The following is a 16039-nucleotide window of genomic DNA, read 5'->3' on the forward strand; positions in this document are numbered from 1 at the left end:
CTTTTTTTGGAGTCTGTCAAAATCTTCTGACATGGACACATGGACCTCCCGTGGCTCGCCACGTTCGGCACACAATTATGTTCCACCGCTTAGAGCATGAAGTAAGAACAAGTCGGTTAAAAAATTAATGAAAAACTCATGTTGACCTTTTCATATGTCGACCACTAACCTGTCGATCTTTTGTTTGTGTAGACTTTTTGTCAAGTTGACCTAGACCATGTCAACCTTTTTCATGTGTCAACCTATTGTCCATCATCCTATAGTATATACTGTAGATTTTTTTTATGATTTAAATAGGACACTGACAGGTCAGTTTTAATCAAAAGTAAAGAAAATAAAATATGGGGCAGGGATATCAAAGTTTGGAGAGTGATAAATTGGAGAGAGGTAAAGTAGATGCAGGACCATGCTCTAGCCTAGTTGTAAGCTTCTCTGGTACCTGGTGGGGGCAGTAAGGGTCTGATTAGACCTGTTCACTAGCGAACAGGGAAACGCCACCTGGACGATGGCCCACCCCCCTGCCGCCCATATGTCTTATCACTGTCTCCTATTGTAAAGCATAACAGGATTTGCTGTACTGTATAAGAAACTGTAAATAAATAAATAAATGGCCAAACTGTGGCCCTCCAGCTGTGGTGCAACTACACCACCCCCCACCCCCAACATAAAGAGAAGAAAGGATGTTCAACAGCTGCAGGGAGGGTGTAAAGCTCCCGATATAAGGGGTAGAAACAAATGAAGAAGATACTGCTCTGGGGTTTAACTGAAGGAGATATTCTGACAACTTGTATAAGTAGAATGCCCTCCCAAGCACAATAAGACTCTCCTCCAGTCTCCAAACCTATAAGCGTTCCCTAAAAACTCATCTCTTCAGGCAAGCTAATCAAATTCCAGAACCAGTCACAGAACCTTGCATTCTGGTGGAATCGATGCAATAAAGAATACAGTATCTATCCTTATGTATCAATGCCTATTTCCCTATAGATTGTAAGCTTGCGAGCAGGACCCTCCTACATTTTGACTGTCTGTAAATACCCTGTTTTGTTGTATCACTGTCTCCTTTGTAAAGCGCAACGGGTTATGCTGCGCTATATAAGAAACTGTTAATAAATAAATAAGTATTATATAGACATTTATTCAATAAAAGCAATCACATGTATAAACATTATATAAAAAATTCTCTAGAATTCTCTAGATTTTTTTTTTTAAATATATACATAAAATGTATGAAGAAATATAAGTAATAAATCAATGAAAAAATCTATATAAAAATGTGTTCCAGCTTAACAAAGAGGTTCCATTGGGATGGTAAGCAGCATTTCCATGATGACAATATCTGTATAGTGACCAGACTTGGAAGTTTTGAGTAATGTGATCTCCTCTGGACTTGAGTTATGGCGTATACTGTAAGTCCCGGAAGAATGCCAGTGAGGACCCTGAATAAACTCAGAGGCTTTGGTGGGGGAGCAGTCTTATGGTATAAAGATACCTGGTTTGATAGCTGCTGGTCTGCTGAGGGTATAGGATCCAAAGTGAGAATAGTTGTTACTGGTCCGGATAAAAGGTCTGGTTGATATGAGATGTAAGCTGGAACAATGGTGGCTCTGGCTCAATGCGTTTCGGCATATTTCTACACCTTCATCAGGAGCTGCCATTGCCTTGCCATTGTTTTAGCATTACCTAATAGCCAATATATTCGATGGTAAATGATTGCAAATGGATTTCCCTATATTCGCTTGGCTGCAATGCCATTCGCCGCCATGCACCGGGGCGAGATTTCACTCTCTCTCTCTCTTAGAGTTGGTTCCATACTGTATCAATTGTAGAAGAGAGTTTTAGCTGTAATCCCACTAACATAGTATACTGTGCAATCTTATGGGCCTACTACACTCTACTTCAGCTTGGATCGCTAATTAGAGAATTTGCAAATCAAGCAATTGTCGAATGACTGTACATGTGTAAGCAACATTAGGAACTGAAAATGAGAATAGATCACAATCGCAATGCAGCCGCAGATTGAGTGACAGGAAGTCACAGGTTAGTCGCAGCCTTTGACCTACTCACATTTGCACAGACGGTGAAAACTCTTCGCAGTTTCAGGATCTGCGAATGGATAGCGGTCTGCGATGCATTCACGCTGATTTAAACCCCATCGTCCAAGACTTTTTAATGAATCTTTATTTTTTTAAATATATGATTAATGGATTAACATTTGAATTTGGCTATACTGACCGTACATATTTGCAGTCCATTCTAATATTGAGGCAACCCTGTTTGGTACTTGTGTATTTTCAGGGCGCCTGTTAAGTAGTTAATGTAGTGTCCTATTCAGTGTAGTAGGATCGCGTTGCATGTGATTTGCGTGCAATGTGATGGTACTTGTGCAGTTTCACGGCACCCCTGCCTGCGGATTGCATCGCATGCAAATCGCATGCAATGCAATGCGATTTGATTGCGTGCGATGCAATGCACTGCGATTTAGCACACTCCCACGATCCACGTCACCCCGAAATGCGGCGAGCACAGCAGTACGTGTCCTTCCGACCTGTTCATAAACCCTATATCCACGTCGGCGTGGAGTTGATTTTCGTAAGTGTGGCGAGCGCAGCCACCGAGCCTGAAGCATGGCGAGCGCAGCTTGCCCAGGGAGGGGCCTCGGAAAATGAGCAGATTATTTGATGTGTATTTCACGTCCTCTCGCGGGGCTCGCTGCGTTCGCCACGCTTTGGGCTCGGTGGTTTGCTGAGTGAGCCACACTTTATAAAATCAACTCAACGCTGACGTGGATAGTGGGGGTATGAACAGGTTGGGAGGACGCGTACCGCTTCCCCACGGGGGGCTCGCTGCGCTCGCCATGCTTCGGAGTGACGTGGATAGTGGGGGTGTGCTAAGTAATAGTGGGGGGGGGGTGCTAAATCGCATTGCATCGCATGCAATCAAATTCCATGTGATCGCATTTGATTTCCATGTGATGTGATGCGATCCGCAGGCAGTGGTGCCGTGAAACTACACAAGTACCATCGCATCACACGCAAATCGCATGCTATGCGATCCGACTACACCAACTACATTGCGCAGACAGGCACCATGATAATACACAAGTAACCCCTGTTTTAGGGACAATTTGCAGAGTTTTACAGGCATCCGCATAAAATTGCTGGGCATTCCCATGTGAACGCAGGTGTGTTGATGCCCATGTGGGGTAGGTGGCTGACGTCACATGACATAAGTCTCCGCCCCCTTTTTGGACATCTCCATCTAGGATTAAAGTAAGTATAGACTTATTTTTATCCTCCAACGGAGAAAAAAATAGTTCAATGGTAAGCGACTATTGAATGATTTGTCGTCTGGGTGGCTGCATGCGAAGGGTTGTGTTTGTGCACATTACCTGGCATGCTAGCGAGGGGATGCGATTGGCGGGGGGGCGTTCGGCCAGGCAGCGCTTAGTTGGTCGCTAGGCAGCGATTATATGCAGCCAGGGCCGGCTCCACCAGTTTGGAGCTGCCCCCCCTGGATGGAGGTGATCGGCGCTCGTTGCGGCCACAACTCCCTCCCCCCCTACTCCCCGGGGAGCGTTGTGGCGACCTGCGCTACATCACCCGGCAAGCACCCCCCTTGAGTGATTCACGGTGCCGCGCGCCGCATCGCTTCACCAGGTACCCCCCCCCCTGGGGAGCGTTGCAGCGCCCAGCGCACGTGGAGCGACCAAGGTGAGTGCCGTGGCGACCCCCCTGTGGAGTGGGTGAGTGATTGAGCGACAGGGCACCCCCCTTCCCCCGCCTGGGGCGCTCCGGTGCCTAGCACCAGCCCTGTATGCAGCCTAACGAACAGCTCTAGGTTTGAAGTTGACTTTCTAGATCCGTCGTGCGGTTGGCCTGCCTGTACATGCTATATCCTCGCTCGCAGCTAACAGGATTTCTTGTTTGTAAATCAGACATCTTCCAGTTTGTGTGAGCACAATTTTACCCTTTCATTCTGTTTATTATAGGGTGTTAACGTGACACCCAGAGGCGTAGGGAGGGCGGAGCCACCGGAGCACACGCTCCGGGCGCAGTTGGGGCGCAGGGCGCCGCCCCCCCCCCCCCCTCCGCAAATGAGTCCTGCTGCCCTACACACGCAGGGCAGCCTGCGCCAGTGGCTGCCCTGCACTTTCCCGGGGGGGCCGACACTACAGAGGCCGCCGCCGCCGAAACTTGCGCACAGCCCCATTCACTGACAAGCAAACACTGACAGCCTGTGAGCCTGGGCTGAGGCCGGGGCTGCTCAGTCGTCGCTCATCGGCAGTACCTTTGTGCGGCCCCGCCTCCGCCGCCTGTCATTGGTGGGTGCCGGTGGCTGCCGTCAGAGGTAGTGGCCCCGTCTCCTCCCTCCCGCTGTCCACTGCACTGCCTGCCCCATATCTCCACGAGCGACTATGCTGCGCTCCGCCCACGCATTTCTGCTGTGCGGGCTACAAAGAAGGGGAGCCGAACTAGCCACTATGGAGGAGGGAGGGACGCTGGAGGAGAAGAGCGGGACTGAGGTACTCACGTGGGGAGCTATGGAGGCACCAATGAAGTCGGTACCTCTGCAACTGCTGCTAGGACTCTGGGAGGAGGGAGAAGGAATGAGTGCTCAGCAGCATGGAAGTACTGGGCCAGCCGTGTGTGGTGAGTACAGAGGAGCTGTGCTTCCAGAGCAAGTTACCCCTTTTATGAAGGTTATGTGTGGTATAAGGGGGGGCGGTAGGGTCACTGGTGCCCTCTGTAATATATGGTGGTCACTGATATTTTCTCTGTTATGCTGTCTGTATTATATGGCTGCAATGTTTTTCTCTATATGGATCCCTATACATTGTGAGCTTGCAGCAGGGCCCTCCTACCTCCAAGTTTGTCTGTTGTTACCCAGTTTGTTTATCTCTGTCTACAATTGTAAATCTGCTGCGCTACCAGATTCCGTTACTGCACCTTATATAGCGCAGCAGATTCCGTTACAGCGTCTTATATAGCGCAGCAGATTCCGTTACAGTGTATTATATAGCACAGCAGATTCCGTTACAGTGTCTTATATAGCGCAGCAGATTCCGTTACAGTGTCTTATATAGCGCAGCAGATTCCGTTACAGTGTCTTATATAGCGCAGCAGATTCCGTTACAGTGTCTTATATAGCGCAGCAGATTCCGTTACAGTGTCATATATAGCGCAGCAGATTCCGTTACAGTCTCTTATATAGCGCAGCAGATTCCGTTACAGTCTCTTATATAGCGCAGCAGATTCCGTTACAGGGTCTTATATAGCGCAGCACATTCCGTTACAGTGTCTTATATACCGCAGGAGATTATGTTACAGGGTCTTATATAGCGCAGCAGATTCCGTTACAGTGTCTTATATAGCGCAGCAGATTCCGTTACAGCGTCTTATATAGCGCAGCAGATTCCGTTACAGTGTCTTATACAGCGCAGCAGATTCCGTTACAGTGTCATATATAGCGCAGCAGATTCCGTTACAGTCTCTTATATAGCGCAGCAGATTCTGTTACAGTCTCTTATATAGTGCAGCAGATTCCGTTACAGGGTCTTATATAGCGCAGCACATTCCGTTACAGTGTCTTATATAGCGCAGCAGATGATGTTACAGTGTCTTATATAGCGCAGCAGATTCCGTTACAGCGTCTTACATAGCGCAGCAGATTCCGTTACAGCGTCTTACATAGCGCAGCAGATTCCGTTACAGCGTCTTACATAGCGCAGCAGATTCCGTTACAGCGTCTTACATAGCGCAGCAGATTCCTTTACAGCGTCTTATATAGCGCAGCAGATTCCGTTACAGTGTCTTATATAGCGCAGCAGATTCTGCCACAGTGTTATATATTTCAAATGTAGCATGCCAACACATGTTAGCCACGCCCCCAATTCATTACCGGGGGGGGATATGACCTTGCTCCGGGCACCGTGGCACCTAGCTACACCGCTGGTGACACCTTCACCTGCCCCCACGCTAAGCACCGGATTCGGCTGACATGCCATCGTCTTTCCTCTGGTCACCCTAAGCGGCAACGTCGTTATTGCTTTCCGAGCCCTATATTGCACGTGCAGCAAGTGGTCATTGAAATGCAATTTGAAATTACCGTCAGGTTCATTGTGGATTTTCAACATGCAGTTATCTCAGGTATATTATTCAAGTCCGTAATGCAAAGCTTTTTATAGGCATTAATGTCAAATACATTATTTCAGTGCTCAGAAAATCGCCACTATTTCAGCAGAAAATAAGGGTACTTTCAACACAAGGGAACTGATTAATTGAGGGTCTGGATATTAAATTTAGATTTTCTTGTCAAGTATTGAAATGACAATTTTAATAAATTTTATTAAATCCGGTTGTGGAATTATGTATTTTCCAACCCAGCAGGTCAGGCTTCACTGATAATAAAGTGCCCATTTTAAAAGGCACTGGGCTAATTGCAGAATATTTTTGGACTTAAAGACTGTGGCTGAATAGACCAGGCCCAAGCAGAGATGGAATGGAACCTCTATAAAATGCGAATGAAGTTTAATTTCATTTGTAGCATACTGTACCTCTCAGTTACGTATCTATCCAATGCGCCCCCACACATCATGGTGCGTACTTGAAAATAATATTGGTAATGGCAAAAGAAGAGAAAGAAGTCTCCCGATGGTGGAAGAAGTCTTCTGATGGTGGAAGAAGTCTTCCGATGGTGGAAGTCTCCCAATGCAGACAAGTTACAAAATTTCCATTTGAATCTGCAGCGCGATCAGCATTTGCCCGACCAGCCATCCGCTGGGAGCTACCTGCGCTGCCCCCAGACATCAGCGTCCATCTGCCCTGGGCTGATAGTGGTGGAGGAAGAGTTTTCCCATTTTTTTAAAGCAGCAATCATTTACATGGCAAAATCAACCTGTTTTTTTGGGTGTAAATGATTGCCACTTTTAAGAAAATGGGAAAACTTTCTCAAAATCTCTCACTTTCTAAATCTCACACCCTATTACAATTGGCCCAATATTTATGAAAGAATTCTCAAAATACATTTCTCCAGGTAAGATTTGCCTTTTATGATAGGACTCCCGGGAGTCTTTCTGTGCGTGCTTTGAGTGAGTGCTGTTGCCCAAATCTTCCAAGCATTGGAACGTCTCACATTCCAGAACTTGGTGCACATCCGGGAAGTGGCCAAACCTTTGAAAATTGCATTTTCGAATGTTTGACCTTAAAATTGTGATTTGATGCATCTCGCCCGTGATGGGATACAGTTGGTGCTGAGCATTGCAGAAGTAACACAAATGGCAACAAGGTAATTCTGTAACGCCACATTCAGCCATATAGTCATTTGGAAAAGTTCCAGACCCAACTGGTTCTTTGCTGCTAATCTCTATCTTCATCTAAGGTTATTGAGATTATCCTAGCCACCTGTTTCCATATATGTTGTGCTCTTAGATCAGGCGATGCAGTTGCTCTTGCAATTTTTGGGGATATATATATATATATATATATATATATATATATATATATAAAATCTATGGTGTCAGCCTGGCACTCTCCCTTGTAAGCAGCTGCCCGGGTGCCTTCTGGAACCTTCTGCCGCTGTTGTCTCTCTACACTCTGCTATATATATATATATATATATATATATATATATATATATATATATATATATATATATATATATATATATATATATATATATCTATCCATCCACCTTGGATAGCACTCTCCACCTCTTGTGCACCAGCCGGGGTGTCAGTCCAGAAGGCCTAATCAAATAGGTGCTTCAGGTAATATAACAAATGTCCGAAAACAGACGCACTAACCGGTCTTCTTTCTTCTGCACTTTAATCTCACAGCGTGAACAAACAATCAAAACATGACAGTGGGTATGGTCAACGTTTCGGTCCCTCCAAGACCTTTGTCAAGACCCCTTCTCCTGCTGATTGTTTGTTCACGCTGTGAGATTAAAGTGCAGAAGAAAGAAGACCGGTGAGTGCGTCTGTTTTCGGACATTTGTTACATATATATATATATATATATATATATATATATATATATATATATATATATATATATAAAAGCAACTGTAAGTTCAGCCTTCCCCTAGTGTAGTTACTTTGACCAGTGTCGGATTTTACCTTAGGGCTGCTGAGCCGCAGCTCCTTCTGTAAAATCGGCCACCCTGCTCAGTGTCAGTGAGTCATGACTGCACTGGCTTCACTGTGACTGGCTATGACTTCCCATATGCATTGCACAGGTGCCATAAGCTGGCTGGTCAGGGCTGACTGTCTCCTCCACCTGGGTACAGGTAGCGGCCACCCTCTACTAAAGGCATCTAGTAGCCGCTAATGCGTGTGACAGACTGTGCCCATTTCCAATGGCCGTAAGCATTGATCATTTGCCAGCGATTGTAGATGCTCTACCATCATTTTTCTCACTATTGACACTTAAGCCAGCCTATTGCAGGCAAAGTGGTCAGATTTATTATGCCTGACGAAGTGATTAATTACTAGCCAATCAACTCACAGCTGTCATTTTTTCAATCCCAGTCTGTATCTTGACAATTAGGAGCTGATTGGCTGCTGCGTTATCACCGGACACTTTATCACTTCACGAGCCTTAATAAATCTGCCCCAGTCTCCTCAGCTATTATATATGCATATGAATGGAACATCTGTGTAACAGTATTTCCATCCCTGCTAGGTGATGCCCGACCCAGCATGAAATATGGTTTAATGGATTTTTGTTGAATGCAATATGGTGTATCAGTGTGCCCATACAGGTGTGAACCAATCTCACCTACAAATTGCGGTCTCCTGCTCTCTATTGGCTGGCAAGTCTTACTGGAATGAATAACATAGACTCCATGGGGTTTTAGCAGCCCTTGTCTAAACTATATTCTATCACGTGTGAAATCTGCCGGTCTCCATCTCACACGCTTCATTGGCAAATCAATAGGCCTGATGAGCATCACATGGGGTAATATAGTTACCGCCGGCACTGGCAATATCAGGTGCTGAAAGATAATGACACAGAAATGTACGAAATGTGCTATTATTGACACACTAAGTGGAAATATTCATTTATTATAAATACACAAAGTTTGTGTTACATTACAGCAGAGCAGAACATCCACTGATGAAATATAAAATGACCATGCGACTGCTACAAAATGTCTTACTGCAAGGTGGCCACACGCAGTGCGATGGGTGCTAGGTGCGATTTGAGCTATACAACGGCCCTAATTCTGGTTGGCTCATACAGCAGTGTTAGTTCACTACTTTGCGATCCTTGTAGCGCTACCCTCCGTGAACAGGGCCGGCAGCTGACATCCGGTGATATCAGCTGCCCCCTCACGAAAGGACGGTAGCCGCCCCCATGGGGACGCCCCCATTATGCTGCGTGTAATCGCAGGCTAGTGAACCGGTAAACGCCGCCCGCTGCGAACGCATCCCCTCGCATGCCGCCTGACGGAGGAGAAATCATTTGATGTTTGCTGACCATCGAATGATTTCTGCCGCCTTTGATCTCAAAAGTAAGTCCTTACTAACTTTTCAGATGCCCACTATCCGCCGAATTGGGGGCGGGTGCTGACGTCATGTGACGTCAACCGACTGCCCCTATCGGGCATCGCCACGCCTGCTTTCTCAGGGGAAAGCCCAGATTTTTTTATGGGGACGCCCAGAATATACTGGGCGTTCCCCTGCGGCCCATAACGAATGAGTCTGAATCGGCTCCTTTACACACTTGAACGACATAAGATCTGGACTAGACTACAATATGTAAAGTAGATATGGTCCCGATGCGATGTAGTACGACAAGTGAACAGTGTTAAGGGGGTGCGTGTTATGTACATGGAGGGGTTTAATCCCCAAGTCTGCTCAGCACACGGATTCCAGCATTCGGCAAATAGAAAGTGCCGGTTCATTACTGGTAGGTACCATCTGGAGGTGTTCTAACTTTGGTGCAGATTTATTACGCTAAGCGAAGTGAGAATTGGATCATCTTGGCCATTCCTTCTCTTTCAGGCCTGTGTTTCTCTACATGGACCCATGACTGGACTGGTGGTTCTGGCTCGGAGAAGCCACATCTCCGGAGGGGAAGATCCCAAAAATGGCTGGTCGCACCAAGGATGTTGTAAATGGCTCCAACCCAGATGTGACCCGGCTGACACCCCTTTCAGACTTTTAGGAAGAGTCAGCAATGTCAGAGCTTGCATGCCTGGTTCCAGCACTCTGAGATGAGATCATTTCCAGAATGCCGGCTTTTGCTGTAAACGGATTCTTGGTCGGTTCATTTATCCTGTACGCGTCGCCCTGATCCACAGGCTTACTCATGATCCCAATCTCAATGATACAGAAGAGCAACCGCTACCTCCGTGCCCAGAGAGGAGACGGCAGACGACCCCGAGTCCCGGCACCTGCACAATGGATCTGGCACATTCCCGGGACCTGCACATGCTCAGACGGCGCTGGGTGACTGAACATGCGCAAACCCCCAGCATCTATGGACTGTTTGGTCATTTGGAATGTGATTCCCCTTAGACAACCTATTTTCATGCTTCTGCTTTAACCCTATTATATATATATAATATTATATAACCCTATTAAATATAGAGGCCAATTCAAACTCACTCGTAGCAGGCCGAATTCGGCACCTTCCTCAATGTTTGGGGATTGCCCATGCACGTTTATTCGCATTGCATGACATCAGCAAACCCCCCCCCCCCTCCCGCACACACACACACACACACACACACACCATAGTTGCCTTCCCTCCTGCATTCTGCAGGAGACTCCCTGACATAGCAGCAATCTCCCTCTCTCCCTCATTAGTCTAGCAATCTCCCTCATGTCACCTAGCCCACATTACACTGTTACATCATAGTTACCTCCCCTCCTGCATTCTGCAGGAGACTCCCTGACATAGCAGCAATCTCCCTCTCTCCCTCATTAGTCTAGCAATCTCCCTCATGTCACCTAGCCCACATTACACTGTTACATCATAGTTACCTCCCCTCCTGCATTCTGCAGGAGACTCCCTGACATAGCAGCAATCTCCCTCTCTCCCTCATTAGTCTAGCAATCTCCCTCATGTCACCTAGCCCACATTACACTGTTACATCATAGTTACCTCCCCTCCTGCATTCTGCAGGAGACTCCCTGACATAGCAGCAATCTCCCTCTCTCCCTCATTAGTCTAGCAATCTCCCTCATGTCACCTAGGCCACATTACACTGTTACATTTTTGGGGAAAAAGGAATGAGACAGATACATTTACATTGAATCAACGGCACCATTTCCCAGCACATTACCAAGTATAGTAGCTCTTACTAACTGCTTTAGGGCTCATCTACATTTGGATATAAGTCATTTTAAAAGATTCCTCTCAGATGTAGCAGTGCACACCCACACTTCTAGGTGCCACATTCACAATCTCTTTTCACAATCTCTCCATATATGCAAGTGGACACACCCTTTGGGTGGAGCATGACACGCCCCCTTAATGAGGTGCTGTGCAAAATTCTACCACCAACTATAATCTCCCTGAAACTAGTTTTCAAAAGTAGGCAAGTATGACACACACACACACACACACACACAATGTTTGACGATCAGCGCTGGAAAGAAAAGTCAGATCAGACTTTTATTTACGAACGGGAGAAAAATCATTGAATGATTTCTCTCCCCCTCAGCCGCTTGCAAGAGGATGTGTACTCGTACCATACACATCCCCTCGCATGCTAGCGTTCGTCAGGGTGGCGGGCTGTGCTCACCTGTTCGCTAGATGGCGGGTACAGTATATGCAGCCTAGGGAACAGAAGTGTATCCAGCCCATACTTACCCAGCCCAAATTAGCTGAAACTACAATACAATTACTTTGTATTCAATATTGCGTTGCCTGTAATTATCTTCGTCTGTTGAGAACAGAATTACACCTCTTATTCACAATTAGGAAATGAACATCAAAACAAAATGCTAGAAGGAGCTTCGCGTCGCCCCGGCTCTGACCGTACTGCGAGTCTTGTTTGGAAACAACTTAATGCAGCAAAAGAAATAAACCTTATACACTTTGACATTTGTCTCAGTCCGCATCATTTATCATCGCCGGGCTCCGGATAAACACTTTGATTAGTCCCTCTATAATGTCAGTCTTACTGGAAAACATTTCTCAGGGACGGAAAAAAAATGAGTGCTCAGGGAATAAGTTCTATATATTGTGTAAATTCTTCTCCAGCTAACTTCTGCGGAGTTTTATGACTATGATATACCCGTTTATACATCTGCGGAAGGCACCGTAATAGCTTAAACAGCTTCAAGGTACACAGTCAGAAAACACAATGCGCTTTTTTAATTAAGCAATAACACAAAACAGGCGGCGCATTTATATCTTATTATTGCATACCTTAAAGCTAAGGCCAACAGATGCAATAATACTTCGAAATGTACCCACAGTATCGTATTACAGTAATGAGATTGCCAAGGAGGAAACGACAGGTATTCTTCAACATTTACATTCCAGCTGATGGAATTCCGGAACTTGACGAGCATACAAATTAGAATAAGGCTCCGTCTGCCCAACACAAAGGGGCCTATTCAATATCCATGAAAGTAGGTTACAAATATAAACTTTTCACATACATTCGAACTAAACATACGTTCATAAAACAGGTAATGCTGACAAACGTCCGATTGCATGCTAGTGGATGCGTACCACACGGGCGGAAAATCATTTGATAATCGCGTACCATCGCATGATTTTTCTATCGTACACAGATAAAAGTCTAGACTGAGTTTTTCATCTCGGCCAGAGATGAATGAATTTGGGGTGGGCGCTGATATGTGACGTGAGCCGCCCACCCAGTGGCGTAACTACTAAATTATCCCAATTTCGGCAGCTCCCCCCCCCCCAAGTAAAGTAAAGTTAGCCCCCCCCCCCCCCCAGCTCAGCCTTACCCCTCTGCATGCCGCATCCGCCGCCGGTCTTGTCTGCGGTCCCGGTGCTCCTCGACCTCCTGCTAATGAAAACTGACCCTCACAAGATGGCTGCCACTAATAGCAGACTGTTTTTAAGGATGCTAGAAGAGGCCGCCGCCTCCTCTAGCATACTCAAAAACTGTCTGCTCTATGGGGGCAGCCATTTTGTGATGGTCAGTTTTCATAAGCAGCAGGAGCCAGGAGGAGAGCCGGGACCACAGACAAGTTAATCTGCGGGTCCCGACCACAGACGCAGCAGGTCCCAGCAGGCGGCAGTGGATATAAGAATAGCCACACAGACCCCCGGCGCCCACACTTTTTTAGCACCCCTCCTGCCACCGTGGGGTCTGCGGGGCTATTGTTATGCCACTGCGCTCACCTCAAGCAGGCATCGAGACGCCTGCATTCTCCCCATGCCAGCCCCCTTTCCACCCCTCACAGAACAAACGCCTCAGCAAGTGTGAAACTCGATGAAGGCATTTGCACCGAGGGTTTCCACATGTGCATATTCGCAGATGCGCATGCTCAAACCCCCAACATCAGCCGGAGAACCAAATTCGGGTGTGAATGACCCCCATTGTGGCAAACCCTATCTGTCTGTCAATCTATATGTATATGCATTTCATATAGTGGCTCTTTTTATTTTGGATTTAATACAGTGTTTAGATATAAAGTATAGCTATTAATAAGAAAAGGTCTCTGTTTTAGAGAGATGTCACATTTATGACATCACTCAGTGACCCATGTGCTTGTTTATGTCATCACTTTTTTTTTTAATATGAAGTCACGTTAATAATGTGTTTTCCTTTTGTTTTTGTTTTTATAGACTCCTAGAGTACACTATTGGTATAAGCTTGCTGGTACCTGTAGTCCCTCCCATAAAAGACAACATTTTCTTTACGAACCACAACTAAATGCACTAACAATGTGGCAGGTCTTTACATTTGCTGAGTTGTTGGACAAACTCGCACCTTGAAATACACGAGACGGTGCGAGTTTGTCCAGCACAAAAAAACTGTGACCCTTATTACATTACACCCCATGTGTGAGCCAAATGGTCTTAGTTTAGATAACACCATCAACTTTACAACATATGTGCAATTGACTTACAGTATCTTCCATTACTAAGCACTTAGGAAGATGTACTTGTCGAAAACATGGACTCCAACAAGCCCTTTAGCACATGCGTGGCCCGCCACATCTTCCTTCTAGATGCCCTCTAAATCAGACGTGCCCAGGAGTATCTCCCAAAAGTGAGTCCACACAGATCCCAATATCCACTGTGCCACCACCGCAGCCTACACTACATAAACCATCTTGTTGCCTCCACTTTAAGTTGGCCACAGTAAGTCCAACCTGGTTCACTACAATGTCCATCAAACCTAAACGGTGCTGGCTGGACCTGGGAACTTCCTGCAACCTGGACCTACTGCATTAGTGTTGACCTGTTATTATTTAAACCTTAATTAATAAACCACTCCCTGGATAAATGTATCTGCCATGTGGTCTAACCGCTATTGTATCCGCTGCTACTTGCCATTGTAGTGGCTACCAATCAGTATGTACAATGGATGCAGAAATGTCCAATAAAGGACAACTGGGCACATATCGGACCGTTAAGGAACAGATACGTTTTAATATATCTGTATTTGCTAGGTGTAGGACACTGTGTTGTACTGTATGTACACTATTGCCAATCAAATGGTCATCTACAAGTGGACCATCGGCCTCTGTAATATGCTTGTCCTCACCTACAATAACCCTGGCTCTTTATTTTGATTTAGGATTGCAACACTACAGATGTAGCAGGCTACATCTTTGCAGGGGCTGGCGATTCTATCGTAACGGAGCCTGCTGCTGGTCCCTGCCGCCTCCCCCACCGTCACCGCCAGTCCCCCTCACCGCCCAACCCCCCTCCGAACTGGGCAGCATCTCCCTGAAGCAGAGACGGGCAAGGATATGCTGCCCAGCCGCCGTGTTACTGGGACGCGTGTGCACGTGAGACGCACGTGCGTCCCAGTCCCTATCACCGGCACTCGCCAGTGAAAGGGATCTGGCGGGCGCCGGTCAAGGATGAAGCCTGCTACATCTGTATGTACAAATAATCTATGTAGGCTCGCTCCCCAATAACTATTGGTCCCATGCATTGTCTGGAGATATCTTTGATTAAAATTCACACGTTGTTTGTAAAGTACCAGAACAGCACATTACATGTTGAATTCTTGAATAAATTGTGGGGGAGAAACATCGCAAAAAAATATCATAATTCAATATTTGTATAGGACCAATATGGCCACTAAAATCCTAAAGTACTGAGATGTTTTCATGTAATCTCTAAAACAGATGGAGATTATATAGAAAGAAATACAAGCAATCTGTTCTGAACAGCAGGAGACTCAGATGGAGAAGGATTAGTACATCAGCAGTGGTAGGAGGCAATGCAAAGACGGATAATATTGTTTTAAAGAAGGGAGAAAGGAAATGGAGCATTAAAACCAAATATCATAAACAACTTGAATTTGACAATAGTGAGTTCAATGCTTATTCATAAAATTAAAATGTGTTTTTGGTTGAGAGTAACTGAGCATCTGCACTATACACTCTTCCAGCAAAATCCTGTATATATCAAGTTTTATTGTGCAAGAAGTATTGGGCCCAAGCAACTGGAATGGAATACTGTATAATGCGTGTTTCGCCTCCGTAGAGGCCGTATAAATGCTCATAGACATGCAGCGTGTATATTAGGAGAATGTGTGCATTGAGCCCCCCCACTGTGATGTCATCAGTTACTAGTGATATCATGGGCTGCATTCTGATCGATATTAGTTTAAATGAAAAATATTGGGTTCTACTGTGATCCCAACAAAATGCTAAATAAAGAGACAAGCAAAACAAATGTTATGTTATTTGGCAGTACGGACGGTGTAATGGTTAGCATTACTGCCTCACAGCACTGAGGTCATGGGTTCTATTCCCACCATGTGTTATATATACGGGGCAGTACGGACAGTGTAATGGTTAGCATTACTGCCTCATAGCGACCCGATTTTTTAATTGAATGAAATGTGAATAGGGTCCCTGGGA

General features: G+C 45.9%; 1 long non-coding RNA gene across 1 annotated transcript; it reads left to right on the top strand.

Moving 5' to 3' along the window:
* Positions 1-4087: 4087 nt before the first annotated feature.
* Positions 4088-15473, top strand: LOC146025629 (uncharacterized). Its single transcript, XR_014454253.1, has 2 exons — positions 4088-4649; positions 15299-15473. It is a non-coding gene; the product is annotated as an uncharacterized LOC146025629 (long non-coding RNA).
* Positions 15474-16039: the final 566 nt, after the last annotated feature.

Source organism: Crinia signifera, chromosome 1 (assembly GCF_055691185.1).
Source record: "Crinia signifera chromosome 1, ASM5569118v1, whole genome shotgun sequence".
Lineage (NCBI taxonomy): Eukaryota > Metazoa > Chordata > Amphibia > Anura > Myobatrachidae > Crinia > Crinia signifera.